This window comes from Rattus norvegicus, chromosome 19 (genome assembly GCF_036323735.1).
Source record: "Rattus norvegicus strain BN/NHsdMcwi chromosome 19, GRCr8, whole genome shotgun sequence".
In the NCBI taxonomy this organism is placed as follows: domain Eukaryota; kingdom Metazoa; phylum Chordata; class Mammalia; order Rodentia; family Muridae; genus Rattus; species Rattus norvegicus.
The window spans coordinates 59,439,835-59,462,519 of record NC_086037.1 but is presented as its reverse complement, the minus strand read 5'-3'; the positions used below and the strand labels follow the sequence as shown (position 1 = coordinate 59,462,519).

The window sequence follows — 22,685 nt, the reverse complement described above, 5'->3', positions numbered from 1 at the left end:
CCCCCCTCAGGCCTAAAATCAATAAGTTCATCTCAAATCATTAAAACACTGATTCCGGGGCACATTCTCCATGTCCCAGACTTAAAGGATAAAGTGCCTGCGTCAGCCAGAAGAGGAAGCAGTCACGCATGCGCCTGCAACACCCAACACGGGGAGGGCTTTTCCCAGGGGAGCAACCAGCACAGAGCTCCAAGGAGAAGAAACTTAGAATATTTGGGTGAAACTGAAGTATGTCCTGGAATGAAAACTAAGCCAGTAGAAGCAAATGTTTTAAATTCTTGGTTCAATCTCACTCCAGAAGCTGAAACCCACAGCTGGTACTATTATTGGACCAGAAACCTCTGGCTAGACAGTTCGTAGGCCCTTGAGAAACTTACTACTATCATTCTGCTAAACAGACGTGGTATGAAACTAAGCCCTAATAAGTTATCAGTATATCATACCTATAGATTAATGTACCTCTCGATACTCACCAGAGAAGCTTCTATCTGTAGTAGATAGTGACTAAAACAGTCATACAACTGGCCAGAGTGCAGAGACTAGGGGCCAACAGAATTATCAGCCCTACGGGGGAACACATATACACCCTCAGGCCTCCCAAAGTTAAGAGTGTGAGAGCCACAGGCCACAGTATCTGCTGGACCTAGCATGGCACTACACATACAAACTCACAGAAATTGTGACCATAGGGGCTGGAGAGGTGGCTCAGTGATTAAAGCCCTAACTGCTCTTCCAGAGGAGTGGCAGCTCATAACTGTCTGAAATCCAGCTCCAAGTGATCTGATGCCCTCACCCATACAGGCAGACAAAACACCTCTGCATATAAAATAAAACTAAATGAATCGTTCTTTAAAAGGGATTTGGGATGACGGGCATGCGACCCATGTGAACCCAGGTCTGATGAGTTCATGCAGCGAAGAGGAGCAAAGGAGCTAAACATGGACGCTCACCCTAGCAGGGGAGCTACTGGCAATTCTGTGGAAGGAGGAGTCAGTTTTACTAAGAGTGTAGCCTCTGGTGGAAGGCCACCAATCGAGAGTATTTGGCCAGCATAGATGGATTGGATGGGGTTTCTTTTTTTATTTCTTATTAAAGGACACATGTTAGATTACTGGTGACAAAAAAGTGCGTCTCAAGAGGATTGGGGGAGGGGAGGGGTGATGAATATGATCAAAACACATTGTAGGGACTTCTGAAGGAACGGATAACTTTTTTAGGTAAAGTAAGTTCTTGGTTAAACTGCAATAATACACATATACAATGTAACATAATACACATATATAATGAAACCCGCTGGTGGGGTGGAGCCGAACATAAAATAGGTAACACATTAAAATCATCCTCAAGTATCCAGTCAGCAATAGTATACTTCAGGCTGAAAAACATGGGAAAGGGAGAGGTGTCACAATAAAACAAAAGAAAAAAGGAAATTAAATACGTGGCTACTGTGATTGGAAAAGAAAGTGTCCCAAAGGGAGACGAACAACTTGGTGTGGCAGTACACGTTGGGTAGGGACAGCGGGCTTTAGCAATGTTCTCAGGCCATTTCAGATGAACACAGGGAAGGGCGGTGTTCCCAGAGACTCACAGCTCCAGTGTCTGCTCTGGGCCAGAGACGCTCCCAGCTGAAAGCGGCCACTTGCAGCCACAGCTATACAGGTCTGTTTCTTTCTTTTCTCCCACCATCTGGGAAAGGTAGACCAGCAAACAGAGACAACACGTCTAGAAACCAACATGGGCATCTATTCCTTTCTCAAATTTTTGATATTTAGTAGAAAATGAGGTCTGAGTTGAGGGGCAGTTTATATTTTTCTGTAGCTTTTAACAAACTTGATCATCTAATCATCCTTCATTAGGCAAGCTTAAAATAATTATTTTAAGCCTCTAGAGAAAAATCCCCAACTCTGACATTTGGTTTCTCTTATCTTGACTCAGAATCTATTCAGACAAAGACTTCTCACTGACAATTTGGTCCCTTTTAAGAAACACTTGTGTGATGCTTGAATAAACCCATAGGCCCAGAGGGAGTGGCCCCACTAGGAGATGTAGCCTTGCTGGAGGAAGTGTGGCCTTGTTGGAGGATGTATTGCTGGGGATGGACTCTGAAGTCTCCTATGCTCAAGCTACTGTGAGTTCCACATGACACACAGTCCCCCTTTTACTGTCTACACAGTAAAATGTAGAACTCTCAGCTCCTTCTCCAGCACGGTGTCTGCCTGTACGCTGCCATGATTCCCACCATGGCCATAATGGACTAACCCTCTGAAGCCATAAGCTAGTCCCAGTTAAATGTTTGCCTTTATACGAGTTGCTGTGGTCATGGTGTCTCTCTACAGCAATAGAAACCCTGACTAAGGCATCTTGCCTAAAAGGGCCACCTCTCCAAACATCTTCCACAGCTCTGGGTTTGCACCCTTCAAGACAGAAGCTAGACCGACAGGTTCAGGACTGTTGTGGTGAGGAGGCACCAGAGGAGTTACAGTCAGCAGAGAATGTAAGAAAGAGACATCGCATAGAAACTCTCTTACGAGGCCCAATATTCCAGCTGTAACTCCACGAACATGTAAGTTTGCTCCTGATCTCCAAAACGCTAACATGACTTCCTCAAAAGAACTGAAAATCTTCTTTTGTAAGTTGTCCTGCTCTGTTTATTTTTTAAAAGGTGATTTTTAAGGCTCTGAGTAGAGCAGTGAACGCGTTCGCTCTGGAAGAGTGTGCGTGACTGTACCTCCTTTAGCTGGAGCACAGATTATGTCTTGACTTCTGTCCTAACTTCTGTACAAGGATACCAAGGCCTCCCCCTCATTCACAGACGCATGATCTTAGTATCTATGCCTAAGCCAGAGCAGGCACTCAGGACCTATTGAGTGACCGAGTACCTGAATTCTACAGACTAGAAGGAAAACTGGCCTCTTTAAAAATTAGCATGTCTTGCAGAACAAAGGGCCTGGGCAACCCTGAAGAGCAGTCCAGTGGGAAGTCATTGCGAACAATGCCCAGGCCGTCAAGACAGGCCCAATTCCGGCCCTGCAATTCTCTGAATCAGCTACTCCTTAAGTTCACATATTGCTCTTCTCAGCCAATGGCAATTCCGGGAGAGAGGCAATTGATAATAATTATGTTTTCTGCCTTCTCTCGGGTTATGAATTTATCATGATACGAAAGTCGGGCAACTCTGATGCCGCGTTAACAATGATAAACACCATGAAGACAAAAAGAAACTAAATTTAAGCATTTAGATTCTGCAGGGGAGTTTATTAAACAGATTAACTAGGGAAAGGCAGAGCTACACAATTATGGAAATCGGGCAGCAAAGTTCTAGCTGGCTATTTCTGATGGCCACCGGAGAGCGTGTCTCGGATGCCCTGGATTCTGCGGGTACCTTACCATGTGCTTTGCTGTCATTCACAGTTGCATAGTTGAATGCTCATTAGTTTGCATTCAGAAATTGTAAAGGGCAAATTCGAGCTGCATAGTAATATGAATCGCTTCGTGGACACACGCAGTGACCATGCCAAAGCCACCTCTCCTGGGGAACCCATGTTCAGTCTGACAGCAAGAGCCATGAAAGGGTCTTCAAAAGACTTCGGTTCGAAAGGAAAACGTTGAGAGGCAGCCTTTCATCTGGAGTCATCTGTGTCCTCAGTCACTCCTCTCTTCTCCCTAGGTCTCCCCAACAACAGCAGAGGCACCAGCCGCCGCACAGTAGCAAGATGGATACAGCAGCCAGAGCTAGAGCAGAGGAAGAGGACACTGGGTACACATGCTCCTTACCTAGATGCAGCCAGGCCAGGCCCCTGGGAATATTGAAGTGGCTGTCGTTTTCTGTGTGAATAGATGAGAAGTACCTTGAGTAACCTAAGCTTGTGGGACACGAACATCAGAATGTGTGGGAGAATACACATTCAGAGAGGGACTAGCCTCCTCTTCAATGTCCTGGCTGATGTATTTCCCTGATCTTACGACATTTGATTTACAACAGTGAATTCACCTTCCCTTCTACAGGGCCCTTGGAAGTGGATTTAAGATCAAGCTTCCAGCCCAGTGGTCCCTAACCTTCCTGATGCTGCAGTCCTTTAATACAGTTCTTCATGCTGTGGTGACCCTCCAACCATAAAATTATTTTGTTGCTACTTTGTCACTGTAATTTTGCTGTGTTTATGAATCACGGTGTAACTATCTGATGGGGGTCACGACCCACGGGTTTGAGAAGTGCTGTTCTAGCTGAAGAAAACGAGGCACTTCCCTGAAAGCCTATGAAAATGCCCCACTCTGGAAATGGTTACTCTACAGGTGACAGTGCTCTCCCTGGAAAGCTGCAACTTGAACCTACATGGTTAGTCACCCAGGGTATGATGAGATGAATGCATTCACCAACGTAACCAAAATGCGATATCGGCTTCCCTTCTCATCAGTTCCAATGTTAAAAATTACTAATGGTTTTCCAAGGCTGGCTGCCAGGAATGCGGCCCACTCAAAGTCGGTGCCAGTATGAATGCTGCAACCCTGCTGCCCCGCAGCATACTCCATGGGGACACAGAGCTACAGACCCAGGCCTTTCTGAGGTTCACTGGAACATTCTAAATGTGATTTTAGACCAAACACTTGCCTCTCTCTGGTTCCAACATTTCCTGTGGATATTGGATAGATTGGGCTATACTGAACTAGAAAGAACAAATCAAGGGAGGGGCTGAGACTGCTCTAGGGAGGAAGAAGAACGAAGCAGCCAGGAGTCAAAGAGGAAAGGGAAAGGGTGGGTTGGTTGGTTATTTGGTTGGTTGGATGGTTGATTAGTTGGTTGGTTGGTTGGTTGGTTAGTTGGTTGGTGGGTTGGTGGGTTAGTTGGTTAGTTTCAGGAGACAAGGCCTCACTATGTAGCCCAGACCAGCATCAGACTCAATCTCCTGCCTCTACCCCCATGCACTGGGATCATAGCTCAGACCGCCTGCCCTAAAGTGAAGCTGTGCAGGATTCCTTGTGCTCTAAAGGCTTGTGGCTTACATGTATGTGCAGTCTGCAGGCCTGCAGCTCATATGAGTTAAGGACAGTAAAACTCGAGATGTAACTAAGCCAAAACCCAGGATTTAGGTTGAGAGTCTGAAACCAAAAGACACTGCAAATGAACACTTGGTCCCTAAGGAGATTAGCCTGTGTTCTGGAAAGCCAACGATGAGGCTACAGAGAACCACCAAGGTTCTGACCAATTGGGGATGCTTTAAATTATAAGATGTAAAGGACAATGTGGAGGCAGGGCCTCCAGTTCAATAAGAAAATAACATATGAGTGCACTGCCTGCATACACATATGTGAATGCTGAAAGTGGCATCCAGTCTCCTAGAACTGGTGTTACTGGCGGGTGTGAGTTACTGTGTGGGTGCTGGGAATCGAACTAGGGTCCCGTGTAACAGCCGCAAGTGTTCTTAACCATTGAACCATCTATGCGGCCCCTTAATTCTTCACTTCAGTTTAAAAGAGAAACTTGGTGGATGATAAAGAGCTTGGGACCCACCCCTGGGTCTTCTTCCTTGAAACAGATTTATGAAAACTTTCTGAGTATCGACAGTGTGACAGTTAGCTTCATTCTTACAATGGAAAATCCATGTTTATCCCTATTGGTCTGTTAAATTTAACCAAGTTGAGAAGGCATGGCGTCAGGTATAGGAAATATCCATGGGGCTATAAAACTAGGGCACACAGGTACTCCAGGAACAGACAGCAAATATCTCAATGAGAACCAACCCTGGCATAATTGAGGATAACAAGTGGCCCAATGTACAAGAATAAGGACAGGTGATACTTGCTACATCTGACTGTCTTCTGTACTGCTATTTATTTTGAGGTAGAGTCTCAAAGTATAACCCAAACTGCCTCTGACTTCCAGTCCTCCTCCTTTAGCCTCCCAAGTGCTAGGACTGTGGGTGTGTGCCACCATTCCCAGGTTCGACTTCAGTATATCCATCACCAAAGGTTCAAACACTCTAGTATTGATGTAGAGCTGCTAGGCACCGAAACTACCACAGCTCCAGGCTCATACAACTTCTCCCACACATCTAGAATGGAGACGAGACTTATATCACACCTCAATGATACATTTGTTAATGGATGATTAACTTATTATGCTAATGGACTATCCCTCCCAAAAAAATCAAAATTAAAAATCCTAAAATGTCTACTTTTTAAGTTACCTGAAATTGTGACTTATCTAAAAGAATAAAATATCTGTTGGTCCACATGAACTTTCACTCAGAGACACAATCTATTCTGATGTCTTCCCTGGGTCAACTGCTACCTCACTTTGGTCTCCAAGATGAACTTATATGAGAAGAACTTACGTCCTGTGCCCTGCCCTCTCTCATAAAGGCTCCAAGAGATGGGATCCCAGCATTCGTGACAGTATCTTCCTGCAGCTTTGACTAAGATTTCTCCATGGCCAGAGCCAGGTGGTCTTTGATGACTGTCTCTTAGCCAGAGAGATAACCTCCTGGCTATGTTGGTATGGTGTCCTAGTGACATCTTGTGGTGAAACAAAATATAGAGATGCCTAAGGTTCCACCCATTTGACTGTGCCAGGGGGTGTGTGTTAACCCAAGTGACTCCTCATTTGTCCTTCCTTTGGTATAAAAACTAGAAATACACATTTGGGTCCAGTGGGTAGACATGATTTACCACATATAAAAGCCAATGACTCCATAGAGAAAAACCATGACCTTGATTTGCACGACAGACACAGTCACAGCAAGCCAACGGTTCTAGGTTCGCCTCGTCACAACCATCCCAGTGACTGGTGAATGAAAATGGTGGAAGGTGTAACCGAGGCACAGACATATACACAGGTGCCTAGGCTTCACAAGTAAAACTGAGTCGGGATGACGGGATTCCAGCAAGTGCTGGAAAGACTGCTAACATTCAGCCAGGAATTCTGTGAGCTTGGAGCATCCAACTCACAAAAGCTAAAGGTTCGTGTGGCAAACACAAAGTGGGCAAGACTGAGCCTCCCACAGACAAACTGATTCCTTAGCCATGTTCGGAGGTCACTGGCAGTGACTGCAAACAGACAGAAGGTACCTGCGGGAAAGACGGTAACAGAAAGGGTGGCCATTGGCACTTGAACTAACAGAGGTGAATAGAAGCAGACGGTTGACTAATATTAGTGCTCACTGTTGGTCAGTGAGGAGGTAAAGGCACTGGGCACAGAGGCCCTGGGACATGAGTTCAATCTTCAGGATCCACAGAGGAAGGAGAGAATGGTACCAAGCTGTCCTGTGACCTACATAAACACAAGCAAGTGCACACAAATGCACATGCACAAGCATACATACACACAGAAACATACACATACACACAGAGAGAGACATACACACAGATATACCAAAATAATTAAAAATAATAATAACAATAATAAATGATAATAATATGGTATCCAAAGTCATTTCTCTTTAAGCCTTACTTACAAGTGCAGGAAGGTCTATAAGGTGTAAGGGACCTAACATGTGGGAGCAGCTCTCAGCAGAGCCTGCTAGTTGGTAGAAACTTTCCTTCGCCTTTGACACACTGCCATGCCCTTTGGCCAATGTGCCCAGCAGCTGGAACCATAGCAGGGCCAGGCCTGGCCTTCATCCCCTACTCAGTGTGACAATGGACGAATCTGGATGCACACCTTTGTTTCCTGTCATTGTCCACTGGAGTGGCATAAGGACGAAACCTCAGGTGTGAAACCTCGGCCACACAGCAAAAGTCTCGAGATCTCTTGGTAGGGAGCACATTCCTTTTAGCAATTTCTAGGCCGGGCAAGGAGAGTCATAGGTTAACCCTGCCGATTCCACCGCACTGCTGAGAATGTGAAGATTTCCGACAGAAGGCCTTTTATGTCAGATATGGAGACTCAAAGCACCCTTCTCCTTGAGGTCACGGGAGGCAGCGCGGTTTGCATGGTGCAAACTGAGTATAATTTAAACTCAAGCCTGGAGTGCAGAATTTGAGCGTAGTACTCCACAAGGTTCACCTCTAAGAGCCTGAGAACCCCTCCCCTCCACTCGTCCCACATGTGAAGGAGACCTGAAGACAGCTTAAGAAGAGATCATTGTGAAGTAGTGTGCACAGTCCCTCATTGCACAAGGAGTCAAAATACGGTTTTGTTTTCCATTGTTCTCTATTTGGCGTTTTTCTATCTCTATTACTGTCTGTCCTTTCAATGCAGAAGAAGCAGGAACCGTGATGGCAGTGGCACAGCTGTTTACTTTTTTGAAGACGTGGGTAGAGACAGGGGACAATATGCTAATATTTGGCACAGGCTGCAGAAGTTAATCAAATTCTAAGAACCAGAGCATGGGGTAGAATTCAAAGAGATGGACAGTCAGGAAGAAACCCATAAATCGGAACAATTAAGACCGCTAATAATCACAACGAATGTACAAGACAGACAATTCAGGAAGAAGCGACTGAGGTTAGGAATAAGGGGAGGGGTTGGGGGAGGGCTAACTGAAGGAGGGGTGGGGTAGGGGAGGACTAAACAAGGGGGCTTGGGGATTGGCTAACCAAAGGCATGCAAGTGCACTGGATGTCACAAAGGAAGTGTTTTCAAACAAACAAGCAGCAGAGAGCACAGCTGCTGAGGCTGGTCACTGGATTCGAACATAAAATGAAAAGAAAAATGTCTGTGAGAAATCCTCGTGAGAGACTCAGTGATGGCTACCATCTTAAGACCCAAGTATGGAAATATGCTAACATCTTAGTACCCAGATATGCAAACGTCCTTATTGTCCATAAATGTAGAGTCATCCAGATAGATATTAACCCAGGACAAGAAAAGGCTATCTACAGAATAAAAAGTATTAATAAATCCACAAAAAAAGAGTTCAGCTTCGCTAACAATGAAGGAAGCACACAGGGAGAGGCCTTCCAGCTTTTCCCTTCACAGCCTTGATTGGTAAATGTGCCTGGTTCTCAGGGAAGACATGGAGATTGCATTGCCATCTTTCAAGGGGGTGAGTGAATAGGCTACCTCAGGACCGCCAGAGGGTCTTACCCTGGAAGGAGCAGGCCTACAAACTGCTGGCTGCTGTGTGCTTTTGCTGCTGTTCCCTTCACAAGGGAGGGAAAGGATGTGGACAGCCTGTATCTCCAGCAACTGGGGATCGGTTAGATAAATGATGGCTGCATTTCCATTCGGATGCCGGGCAGCTATTAAACATCTTTCTGTATGGAGTTAGTAACACAGGCTGAGGAAGAAAGGGCAGAATCCCAAACAGATCTATTTTCCTTCTTTGGGGCCTGTCAGTTAGTTATTTATTTATTTATTTATTAAGAATCTTGTGGACAAGCACTAGCATTCGCGATAGAATTTGGGGTGATCATCTCAAAATGGCCTACTCTTTATGAAGAAGGGAGATTGTGCAGAGATCTTCTGGTCCCCGTCCTTCTACTGATAAATGCACACAGCTTCACCCATTTAGACCTCAGCTTCTTCCTCTACCACAGAACAGCACTACATCTGAGGCCGTGCTCTGCCCATTCGAGCTGTAGTGTTGCTGCCCTGCAGTGTTGGAGTCTGCAGTCACACTAGCCACATGAAAACCGTTTCCCAGCTACACTAGCAGATGTGTCCTCACAGCTGGGGCACAGGCACCCTCCCGCCAGGTCTCTGCACGGAATTCCAACACCCTGCCTTCCTGCTGATCTCCTGACTCCTGTGTGGACACCAGGGTGTCCTGGACACTTTCCCCATCTCCAGTCCCTTCATTTGGTGGCTTGCTGGCTTCCTTTATCCTCCTACGCCCAGTGTGCCACTGACCATCTATGCTGCGTTTAGAAGTGCCAGGGACACATTCCACGTGAGCACGGGCTCTCTTAGCCTTGGTGTTTCTGTCTTTCGGAGCAGGCTGATCACTGCAACATTCCCAATACACTGAATGCAACTAGAAACCCTTTCTTCTCTAAAGTATGATAACCAAAATAGATCCAGATGTGGTCAGGTAACCCCTTAGGTCAGGAAGAGGTGTGGAGTCACTCTGGCTAATAACCAACCACACATTGAGAAAGGCACTCCTATCTTATCCTGACAGGTCTGACCAAGCAGCAGCACGACCCACATCAGGTAACAACTGCGTCACAAGTGTTCCTTCAAGCTTCGGTCTCCAGAAGAACTCGGCCAGAATCTCCAGAGGCCGTACGCCTCCTTCCTTCTCCCCTCAGCCTTAGCAAAGGAAGGGGACAGCCCGTGGAACACAGAGCCTACACGCGGCTCCTCTGAGAGCATTCTGGAAGCACCATACCGGCGAGTGCGAAGATCTTTTTTGTGAGATTACTTATCTCGAGCGTGTGTCACTTTTTCAGCACCATAAAACTGAAATACTTGAAATAGATGTCACTACATTTGTCATGAGCTGACATGGCCAATTAATATTACAAATTCACCATGGAGAAATGCTTCCAGCTCCTAAGGAGTAAACTGCTGAGTATCACAATTCAGCCTTCTAACAATGGGCCGACCTCTCCAGGGCTATAAATACGGAGGAGCAGCGGGCTGATTAAATGGCAGGAGGGAGCTGCTCACTGGTCGTCTCTCTCCAGGCTTGACACTTGGCCTACGCCTAAAGTTAACAGGTCCCGCCAGCAACGTGTCTGCAAAAAAAGAGATGTCTTTTCACCCTTTCGTTACAAAGAAGCTGACTGTTGCTTGCCGCGTCTTCCTTCCCCACCTTCCTCTCAGCTAGTGATCGGCACGTCCTTTATAGGACATGAAAGATTCTAGACCTGTTATCTATCCCAAGCTATGTTGTACCTGGTGGGGCTCTTTTCCTCCTCCCTCCCTTCCTCACTCTCATCCCATGCTGTCACAGCCAAACTCACTTCTAATAAGGTGCAGGTAGGGCCCCCTGGCCCTGAATAAATCCATGTTGGTAATGAGCTGTAAAACTCTTGGCTTCCCGCAAGCTTTCTAAGAGACAGTGTTGCCCCCTTGGCCCTCTAGGATCTGGCCGGCTTCTTTCCCTGTGGCCATCTTAGCCCTCAAGCAAAGAAAATAAGGCCACTGCTCCAAGTCACACCATGACTTCTGGTGAATCGTGAATGTTCTACACTGGCGGCCTGCAGAGGGAAGGCCAGTGATGTAAATCTGTGGGGTGTTTGGGGACCTCGTGAACCTTGACCTTTCTGGTCTTGGCACAAGGTTTAAGTTCCACCCCTCTGGCGCCATCTTTATACTGCTGGCTTGGAAGACAGCGAAAGTGTTAAGGAAAGAGATTATGTATTAAGGAAACTCAGTGAGCAGTGAAAAATTACCCAAATTGAACACACAGAGTCGGCCGTGCCAAGAAGGCACTGGAGGAAGGCGAGACCTGTATGAATGAGAGTATGAAATCAAAGAGAAATGTGTCAAAAACAAATCACAAGCTTTCCCACTGTGGGGTGGCACAGGAACACCAGATCAGGGAGAGCGGCCAGGCGACTGCAAGGCTGCGCTGTGCCCTGCGTTTTCTCAGTTCCAGAGAACCTGATGAGCAGCCATGGGTTCCTAGATCCCCGGATAGGAAAGAGTAGAGAAGCAGCTTCTGTCTCTCTGCAAAGGAAATCCCTTCCTTATCCGCTCCCTTTTATTCGCTTACTCCACTCAAAATACCTTCTGAGGGGAGCCAAGCAAAGCTTTTGTTTCCTCAGAAAATGCCTCTGGTCCCACTCTGAGTCCACTGCTCACCTAATTAAATACTGTACCAAGTCCTTCACGGCTCACACAGGACAGCTCCATGGGAAGTTCTAGGCCTGTTTATAACACAGCCCTGCCCCTAGTTCTCCACATCTCAATAATGGAATCTTTGTGTTTTATGAAGGTTCAGCCACTCCGTGCAAAGTGCAGTTTGCTCCAGTACAAACAGAAATCGGAGAAAATATGAAAACCCCAACAAACCCTTTAATCTCTACTTCCCAAGCAGGTGAATTAATAAGGAGCACATTCGAGATTTATTTTCTCTAAGCTCCAAAAGTAGAGAACGTTTCAAAGTCATTCTCAAAGCTCTGGAGATTTAAAAAAAAAAAATCCAAATGAATCAAGCTTAACTTGGTGGTATGATATATAGAAATAAAGCCAGTTCCGGGGCTCACCTGCTTGAAGACACACTCGCTGTACATTTAGATGAGAAAGAGAAATTAAGGAATCTAAATGTACGTGGCATGAGAAGGCCAAAATGAAGTAAATTAAAAACACGTTAGATAAAGGTTTCTAGCTTCTAGTAATAAAGTTAAGGTTTTCAATAGATAATTTCAATCCTGGTATTTGAATGAGCCCAAAAGAAACTACCAGAGTTTATGGAAGGAAGGGAGGGAGTGGGTGGGGAGGGAAGGGGGAGGGAAGGAGGGAGAGGAGACGGGACTGGAGAGGAGAGAGAGAGAGAGAGAGATGTAAGAACAGTTCCTGATGCCCTGGGTCCTGCTAAGACTGAACCCCCAGTGAACTAGTCTGTTGGGGGGAGAGCGGCAATGGGGGGAGGGTTGGGAGGGGAACACCCATAAGGAAGGGGAGGGAGGAGGGGGATGTTTGCCCAGAAACCGGGAAAGGGAATAACACTCGAAATGTATATAAGAAATACTCAAGTTAATAAAAAAAAAAAAAAAAAACAGTTCCTGATGAGAAGATCACTCCCACCTGGCCGCGCACTGCCCGTAGCTGCACTGCCTGCTCTCACACTCCAGAGTGGGGATGTTTATTGTCCCAGCCTTTCTGTTGGCCTCAGCATTCGTCAGGTGACCTGGAAACGTTTCAATATCATGGGACATATAAACGCCCTTCTCACTCTCAGCATCATACAGAAAAAAAGAACAAAACAAAACACTAAGCACACTTCAAATGAATGAATATTCACAGACAGTCACAGGTTAAAACACCTACAACGTGAGACTGCTGAGTTCAACGGGATGGTAAAAATGAACTGAGGATTCCAACCTCTGACCTGAGGGGGGAAAAAAAATCAAGGGCAGGCTGCTGAGGAAGCAGCAGAATATACAGAGGTGTGGGGGGCTTGTCTGTCAGTCACTCCTGTCATATAGTTGGGACCAAAGGCTGCAACTGTCACAGGGGGTTGTTCAGTTTGGTCGTTACTGCAACTGAACAAGCATGGTTTGCTTTGCAAAGTTGTACAGGGGACATCGAAAAGCTCTATATATGGCGGTGTGTGCAATCAGAAGTATAAGGTAATGTTATAATTTCTGCGTGGATGGATGACTCCATAATATAGCGCATTGGATCTGCTGATATCGAATATAACCCCAACCCCCAAAAACTATATAACCCCCAACTGAAAAACATACCAAGCAAAACCATAACATGTTGTACGCAGCATTTGGTAGAGAATTTGAATGAACATCTCAAATAAGCTTGTGCAAACACCTCTCGTGTCTGCACATGCCATTGGAGAACCCATCATAAATTAATTTTGAATTAATCAAAATATAGTCTCCAGAGCATTTTCTACTGAAGACAATTCAAGGGGTACTTTTTCTAAAAATAGTGCAGCTTCAGATAGATGTAGTTCACATATGCTTCACCCACTTAAAATGTACGACTCAACAGCTTTTAACGGATGTGTGGACACACACGGCCATCACCACAGTCAAGAGGAAGGACAAAGCAAGAGGGGAGAAAACCGGGCCAGCAAGATGGCCCAGTGGTCAAGACCCTGGTGACCGGATCTGAATCCCTGAAGCCCGCCTGGGTAAGGAGAAAACTGATTCTCACAAACCATCCTCATAACCTCCAGACATCTTCCCCAATATGAGTGTACACACACACACACACACACACACACACACACACACACACACACACAAATGAATGAATAAATAAATAAATGAGATGAGAGTTAAAAAGAAGGGTAGAGGAGGTTCTATGGTGAGTCTCCACTACCCCTGACACGTCATCCCCCTGTGGCAGTGCAGATGTATTTACCTGGTAGTCAAATGACTCTTCCCAAAGTTGGGGAGAATGTAAAACAACGAACGCTGTCATTTGCAAAGCTGAGACGCATCCAGTTAAAGAATTAAGTTGTGCAGATGAGGAATATGATCAGGGGGGACAGGCTCTGAGGGCCCTTCCATCACCGTGGGGCTGCGACAGTTTAAAGTCACATTAAAGAGAAGCCCAGCTGCGAAACACACGCAGCTTGTGTCGATTCTGATCCCGCTGGTTGTTGATGCCAGTCTGTGTGTTTTGCTAGCTCTCTCTCTCTTACACTGTGAGGATATCACTTTGTGGTAATAAATGACAACTTGTTCTCCTGGCGCAGAGATACGCAGACAACACAAATTAGCATAGAGGGAGAAATAAGCATCGTCCGTCTAGATTCATATTAGCATATTAAGTAACTTCTTCAGCGTATCCTGACATGAGGCAACTTCAAATCCAATGGTCCTTATTTTTTTTAAACTTCACTCTACTTAACTTACCAGTCACACAGAAATCAATCTGTGGTCTACCCGCCTTCCACCTACTCTACCATGGAGGAGGGCATTGGAAAAATCCATCTCAGTGTGTTTCTCTGTGTCTTGTCAAGTGCGACTTGCCTCGTCTCACTGAGATCTTGCTAAATTGCACGTGAGATCAGCCCTGGGCTCTGAGGACTTCTGAACATCAAGTTGCAGCAAAGTGACACTCCACCAATTTAAGTGATAAGTTTTCAAATTGTGAAGCACCTAATTGCAACAATAAATTCACCTCGCTTTCCTATATGGCCAGACATCCGTATCTTTAACAAACAAAAGTGGCAGATTTAAAACAATTAGACTCAAAAAAACTCTAATGAATACAAATCACTGTCTCCACAGACTGCACATGACTGTGGGTATGTGTCCTTGCACCACCACAGCACAGAGAAGACACAGACACCCTGTGAACGGACTTGCCCCCCAAGTGCCCCCTTCCCCTCTGCTTTCTGGAATGAAGACCATTCTATGAATCATGAATCTGGAGAAAACCTTCCAGCCTCAGTGTGAGGATCATAGATTTCATTACATCACCACGGCTTGCGGGGAAGGAAAGTGGTCTACATACTGGTTCACAGGAGAATCAGATAAAGAACTGGTTGTCGTCTAACACAGGCAAGCTGTGACATCTGGCCCCAAACAGCCCTAGCCTTCCTCACATGCCTGGGTGCTCTGGTGAACCATCCACATAACTAAATAGCAAGGAGAGGGAGAAGGGGAATGGTAAATACCTGAGTTGTTGGGTAAGGTGGGACCCTTTGCCTCTGTTTCCCTGGGGAGAGGAGGCTACAGCTGAAATCCCAAATTTTCAAGAAACGAATTGGCAGATGAAATTCCAAACCAGCTGAATTGGCTCCTGCATTCTGGAAGACTGGGGTAGTTGCTTGACCATACTCCATTCCCAGCTCCTCCACCCACTTCAGAACCTGCCAGGTACAGAAGATGAGGTCCCACAACCTCCAGAATGACTTCTCCCTGGGCCTCTGCACATGAAAACATCCTGTGTGAATGAGTGAAACAATTGCTTGCTTGCTTGCCTGGTGCTTACGGCCCCACACTGCATGAAATACCTTCCAATAGGACATCTCTCATACAAACCTGTTTGAATGTGGTGCAGTGCCAAATCTGTCATCAGGATAAAAGTAAAACACATGGAGCCACACCCTCCCCTCTTGCCTGACACTGGGAGCGCTTGCTTGGCTCTCCCTACAGTTTACTGACTATTCACAGTCAACTTACTTTTGCACTAACAAGGCATCTCACTAACGAAAACCATTAAATCAAACCATGAAGAGAATGCAGGCTAAACCTGCTGGGGGCGTGGCTGGAAATGAAAAGTTCTGATAAACAGAGACCTGGACTTGCCTGCTGAAGAAGGCTGGCAACTTCACCGTAGACTCGGGGATCTTACCAAGTTCTAAGTGTGGCAGTTAAAAGCATCACTAGTGGAGCCAATAGGTATGACTGAGGAAGGATCCTGGAGGTCTAGGGTCCAGGAGAACCTACAAGTGGATAGAGGGTGACAGGGCTGTAGATGCTGGTGATGAGGACTGATCATAGCTGTGACACCCACTGAGACTCAAGCACTGAGCTCATCGAGACCCTCCCCTTACAAAGACTCTAGGGATGAGGAACAATTACACCCCATATTTTGAAGATTTGGAAAATGGAAAGTTACAGGGCATCAGTGCTTGGTCAGAGGTCACACAAGGAGGTTCTGATGAAGCCAGGACTTGGAACTGACCTATGCAATACTCGACACCCTAGCGTGAGAAGTCACAGCGACTTTGGGAACACAGGGACTCTGAGACCTGAGGACATGGCCCCTACCACAAGCCCTGCATGCACAGGTCATGAGTAGCAGAGCAGCAAGGATAATCTGGTGGGCAAAGGGCCTGTGTCCTAATGGTTGAGAATGGTAGATACCCCCACCCAATGTGCACCTCATTTCTTTCCTCGGAAGAGCCGTGGCAGTGTGCTGGGAGGCACAGGGCACAGTGTGACATGCTCACGCCCCGGACAGGTCTGGAGACAGCCTCCTGAAACCGCCCTGGGGGCCCCAGAGGCCCTGAGGTCTCCGGGGCTTGTCACTCACGTACCGAATACACTTAGTCTAATTGGATATTATTCTTTCTTTATGAAGCCAAGCAGGTTGTTACCTGGCTCCTGGATGAGACATTTGCAGCTTCATTTTGCAATTACATCTCCCTGGTATTTGTCACAGCACAGAAGTGAAATTTCTGTTTCTGGTCCCCGATGTCATCTTTTCCTTCTGTTTAAAATATAGGGGCTACACCAGGTCTTTTTACCCCCCCTTCCCATTTGCAAGCTGTTTTTCACCCTCTACCAAAAAAAAAAAAAAATCCTGCGATATCTAACCAATTATTTTTCTCAGTCACATTAAAAATGGATGCCACTTCCACTGACGTGTGACAGACAATAACATCTGCTCACAATTGTCCCAGTTCTTGGCTTCATTAGGGCACATAGTAGGGCTGTATTCTCCTGTCCTTTCGAAGTCAATCTGTCCACAGATTTTTCTCCACGTATGAACTGCAGTGGAAACAAAAGTAACTAGCCTTCCATGTTCCCTTCCTAGTGCTAGACCTACCAGAAACTGTGTTAGAGATTAATAAGTCAGGCTGGATCCCTGACAAACTTAAAGAACAAAAGACCCTGCCTCCCTTCTGCTCAAATATCCTGTTAAGAAATAAGGCACACTCTGTGTGTGTGTGTGTGTGTGTGTGTGTGTGTGTGTGTGTGACATCACAAAGATCTGGGTCTGTCTCTAGAAGTTCATCATTGTGCCCCAATTCTTTGTCATCTGGCTGGCTTCTCTTCTAATGCTATAGGATCTCTCGTAAGTCGTTTGTTCTAAACGCCTGTGCTCCTCAGGCACAGACATGTTGGGCATCGTCTGTCTTGTATTAAAACTAGAACTGCATCGAGAGAGAAGGCCTCTCAGCAGCTCACCAGGAGAGGCCTAGAAGAAGTGGACACACCCTTCTCTACAAAATTCAAATCCAGATAAAGTCTGCCTGTAGAATCCAGGACATGCTCTGCAGGTCATCGAAGAAGGACTCATTACTCCATTTTGCCCTGGCAAATCGCCACCATTCTTGGGACCTGAGTACTCCTAGAACCCTCGTTACCATGGCCTGGTACTTCTTTTCCTACCAGGATTAACCATCAGCTTCTACCTTCAAAGTGAGAGTGCAGTCTTCTTTTCTAGGCAGTGAGCCTGCCTTTTGTGACAGTCCTGACTAACAAGAACAAACAAACAAACAAACAAACAAAAAATCAGCCAGCTAACAGGTCTGCAGCTACACCAGAAGCTGGCCTCCGGACTAAGGTTGGGACTGGGCAGGGATGCCTTCTGTCAGGCTGCCCTTCAGTCAGCCTCTCTGACCTTTTCAAAATGGACCAATAAATAAAGAAGATCAGATACATATAGTCAGCTATGATTATGTGCTGGGAACATAAGGCATCTAGCCAGCAGCATCCATCACAGAGAAGTTCAGAGAGGTCAGATGCCTGTAAATGACTGTAAATAAACTACTCTTCAAATGTTGTGTGACTTCCCCTCAACTACAACACCAAACAACTCTTCTTCATGTCTTTTCCTGCTGTTCTCTCCTCTCCAGGCTGACACTAACTCCAGAACAGCCTGGTCTGTTCCTGGTTCCCCATCAGCCATCTGTGTTTTCCATAGGCATCCTCAATCCTCCCATCTGCATTCCCACACGCACCCTCAACTCTCCTGAAACAGCTCATGATAGTCTTGCTAACAGAACTAGCTCTCGCCTCTGGGCACAGCCGAACTCTCTATCTTTCCAAGCTCTCGGGTTGCCACTATGCCCAGGGCATCTGAACAGAGGTCTCAAAGATGTAGCTGCAAGAGCATTAACTGCCCACAGCTTTGGAGCCTTCTAGATGCCTGGTGATTTACTGGGCTGTGCCCTCCTATCTGCCTGGCCTTTCCTGCACCCAGGCTAAAATGTCACCTCCCCCAGCCAAACCTCCCACGCCCAACAACGTGACAAGGGCAGTGCTGAGAACAAAGGAGGCCCCCAGGACAGACATAACGAAGAAGTGAATAGATGAAAAGATGGATGGATGGATGGATGGATGGATGGATGGATGGATGGATGGATGGATGGACGGACAGTCAGACAGATGGGAAAAGCCCCTGATGTCTTGTCTGTGCACTTCCTATCACATGAGACACCACGTAACAGCCACAAGAAGATTCTGAGAAGGAGTGCTCCTGAGGACTCAGGGGAAGTCCGCCGCATGAGAACTAAATCCATAGTCTCTGTCCTTCCTATTGAGCAGTGGAAGGGTCAGAACCAAAAATAAACCCCTGCAGCTTCTCAGTTGGGGTATCCAAAATATCTTTAATCAAACATAGAAGCCCAAATTGTCCAGAGTTCTAGAAATGCCTCCGGTTACTATGGATTTATCAGAGGAGAGAATGAAAGAAGTAAAATTTGTTTCAGAGTTAAAGTCAGGGACACTTTATCCCAGATGTACTTAAATCACTTAGTGCTTAAGAGAATCTTTAACGATAAATACACTAAATTTGGTAGCAGGATAGATTAACTACAAAGGAAAATTAACACTGCCTTAGAGAAAAGAGATAACGTATTAAACCACTGATAGGCCACTTTTGAGAATTATAACAGAGTAGGCCTAACATTTTTAAACAGATATTAGAGAGGAGAAAATAGCCTTTATCCCCTTCTGAAATGCAATTGAATTTACATTGATTAAGGAGGGGAGGGGGGGAAATCTAAGATTGTATGAGGCCTCACACTAAAAACCTTAAAATGTGCCCCAGAAAAGACTCATTCTAGTGACTAAGTAATGTCATTAGACCTCCAGGGAGAAACTACAGGGGGCTTCGTTCCCCCATGAGCGTGTGCGTGTGGAGTCGCGTGTGCAGATGAATGGACGTTCTTTTCTCTGAGGAGACTAGCAGTGAGGATCGCGTTTGCAGGGGTTTGTCGTTAGCCCTGTTTGCATTCTCCAAAGCAAGCTGACAGTCTCATGATGCAGCACATTAAAAAAACCCTCAGTGCTATCGACTGCCCGAAGCCGGTGCTTCCCCGTTAAATACAGCACAGCTCAATTAACAGCTCTTCAATACACGATTTAATTTTTCTTTCATCTTGATCCACAGCCTGGCTCGAAGTGAGGAATGCGGCGATGGATGTACTTTGAATATTGAAGCCAGCCTTTATAAATAAACCTATCACGCTCGTAATGATTTCTGTCGTGACATGACAGAACACACGAAGCTTGGCGCCTGCCACTTCAGCCCACACACCATTGCCCCAGCATCGTCAGGAATCCAAGCCCCCAGCACACATACTTTTGGCTTTTCTCTAACAGTCCCACCCCTCCCCTTACCCCCAGTTACCTCTCAATAGCATCCTGCTATTTTAGAAAAGTTTACCTTTCTTCTTTGTTCCTTAACCTATGTGACAAAATCTTCAGAAAGGATGAAGAAAATTACAATTCTGCTACCGGTGTGTAAGGTGAGGCATGCAACTTATGAATGAATTATGAGGGTCTTAGCCTTGGAAAGGCATGCATATTTCATCACAGACACGATCCACAACACTTATTCCACATACAGTATTTATTCTTATATGTGATTATTCAATGCTTTTTTTATAAGGCTTGCAAGTGCTTACTTTCATAAGCAAATCCAACATTCTCCTTTCACCTGTAACACACAAAACAGAATGGACAAAGGAACACTCAGTTGGCCTCACACGTCTGCCCTCCCCTGGTGGATGTTTGCGATGGACGCAGTGAATCCAACAAGGTCTCAAAGGCATGCAACTCGGTATTCAAAGTGCTCCTTGTGTCGCTGTCTGTCAAAGAGGATGGTGTTTCACCTTGGCTAGACACAATTCCTGATGTTTAAACACATCCGTAAAGAAGGACTGAACACCAGACAAAGCCGTGGATTTGGAAGTGCACAGCATCGGGTTTCTGAGTTTATGCCCAGAAAAGAAGAGGAAGCTGTCGGTAGCACAAGACAAAGCCATTCACGTGGCCAGGCTGAAGCCCACAGTCTTTCCAGTACACTGACATCTCCATCACAATGTCACCATCACACCGCGACAACAGACTTGATAAACGCTTACTAGTTTTGCCTCGGCGTATTAATGTACATGTTATCATTTACAACCTATTTGGAAAATTCCCAGATGTCTTCCAGATTTGTCAACTCATTCACTGCCTCTTTAGCACAAAATAGGAAGGAAGCACACGTTACAGAAACAGAAATTAGGATTGGCCAGAGAGCCTGGTTACTAGAGCACTTCCTGCCCAAGCATGAGGACCTGGCCCACAGGTAACAAGCTGGGCACAGTGGAGTTTACTGGGAATTCTGGGGCTGAGGAGGTGGACACAGGCAGATCCCTGAACTAACTGCCTGTTCAGCTGAGCCCGAAGCACACTTAAGGAGCAACGCCCAGTGTTGGCTTCTGGCCTCCACACACACTAACACGCGTGCACACATAACACCCTTAGCACCCACACACGCAGAAGTGGCACACCCAAGATGCACCAAAGTATATGAAACAAGCCACCCAAAATATGGGCCATAAAATTATCCCCCATATTTTAAGTGTATACCTTCCTTCCCCGGTGCCTGACGGCTACTTATACAAGGGGCATGCGGAAAGCTGAACAAAAGCTTTAAGAGACCTTCTAATTGTCAGAGACAGAATACTTCAAATTTATAGCCATTAACTACTCATTATTTCAAATAAGAACATTAATTGGTATGTTGAGAAAATCTGCAGCATTGCAAAACTTAAAATAAACATTACAAAGATATCATTTACAACTAATCTATATTTACCACTGAAGTGAGCTTCAAACTGTATTTCTTTCTATTATGCATTTATTGGCTACAGCACACAGTAAATGGGGTGTGTTGTGCACAGCTTCCTAAACACCTAAATTTATAAAACCCAATTACATAAATTAATTAGGAATGAACGCACACATTTATGCCTTTGTTTGCAACTATAACATATTAAACATGACAAAATTAATAAGTAGACCCTGAAAGGAAAAAAAATGGTGTCACTTATTCATTTTCCATAGCAGATTTTTTATGAGATTTAATTTGACTTCTCTGGTCCTAAGGGTCACACTTCTTAATAAATATGCAGTTCTGGCCAATTCATATATACATAAGAGCATATTTTCATGGTTCCTAAAGGACTAAGAATGTATCAATTCCAGAACATTTGTTTCCAGGTCTAGAGACAGAAGGGCAAAGCATTACTCAAATGCTATTTCTGTCTCGCTTCTCTCAATTTATTATCAAAGACAGATTTTGGTAATTAGAGTGATTTGCTTTCACTTAGATTATCATAGGAAACATCCACTAACATAAGCTTAGTCCTAGTTCCACAGGGGAATAGAACACTGATATATGATCAAGCCAATCAGATGAGCAGAGCTGGAAACAGATATAAGCGCAAGGAGATGTATATGTATATGTATATGTATATGTATATGTATATGTATATGTATATGTATATGTATATGTATATGTATATGTATATGTATATGTATATGTATATGTATATGTATACATATATATGACTTTCCCACAATGCCCTCAAATATACCTTTAAAATAAAGGAATTAATTGATATTGTTATACATAATGACTTTTTTTTTTTTGGCATGGAGAATAGTAAAATATTCTGATTTTGGAGAAGGAAAAAAGAAAACAACCTAAAATTAAACCATCTGCCCTGAATCCCCTGGTCAGTCTTGCTGCTGATGGGATTGCTCTCATGAGCCTGAGGCGCCCAGCCGGTAAGGAGTGTGGGTGTGGGTACACAGGAACACAACAGCGACTTGTGACAGCAAAGCCTGCTCCTTCCTGTCTGTTTCCAACCTAGGAGACAAATGAGTCTTCGGGTTAGAGAGTACAGAGGGTCAGACATCGACCCAGGCTCCTTAACCTGCTATCTTTCTTGAGGTGACTCGCTAACTGAAAAGGGTACCTACTGCAGGATTCCCCACCTCACCACACAAAGTGGCATGGTCTGTCTCTGACAACAGAGTCTGACTTCACCTAGATGCTGAGGGGAAGGGACAGCAGTCTACAGCCTTCTCTATACTGTGCATCAAGTCTGAGGTACCTCCTGCTCCCTAGGGCAACCTCACGGGTGCAT

At 45.4% G+C, this 22,685-nt stretch overlaps 1 protein-coding gene and 1 long non-coding RNA gene across 9 annotated transcripts in view; both read right to left on the bottom strand.

The window, feature by feature from the left end:
* Wwox (WW domain-containing oxidoreductase) overlaps nt 1-22,685 on the bottom strand; it is a 930,922-nt gene that overhangs the window by 806,804 nt on the left and 101,433 nt on the right. The gene's annotated exons all lie outside the window — the stretch shown is intronic.
* LOC134483378 (uncharacterized) overlaps nt 8,484-22,685 on the bottom strand; it is a 32,175-nt gene continuing 17,973 nt past the window's right edge. The window contains exon 2 of the long non-coding RNA XR_010060250.1: nt 8,484-22,405. This is a non-coding gene — a long non-coding RNA (uncharacterized LOC134483378). The remainder of the gene's footprint in view (nt 22,406-22,685) is intronic.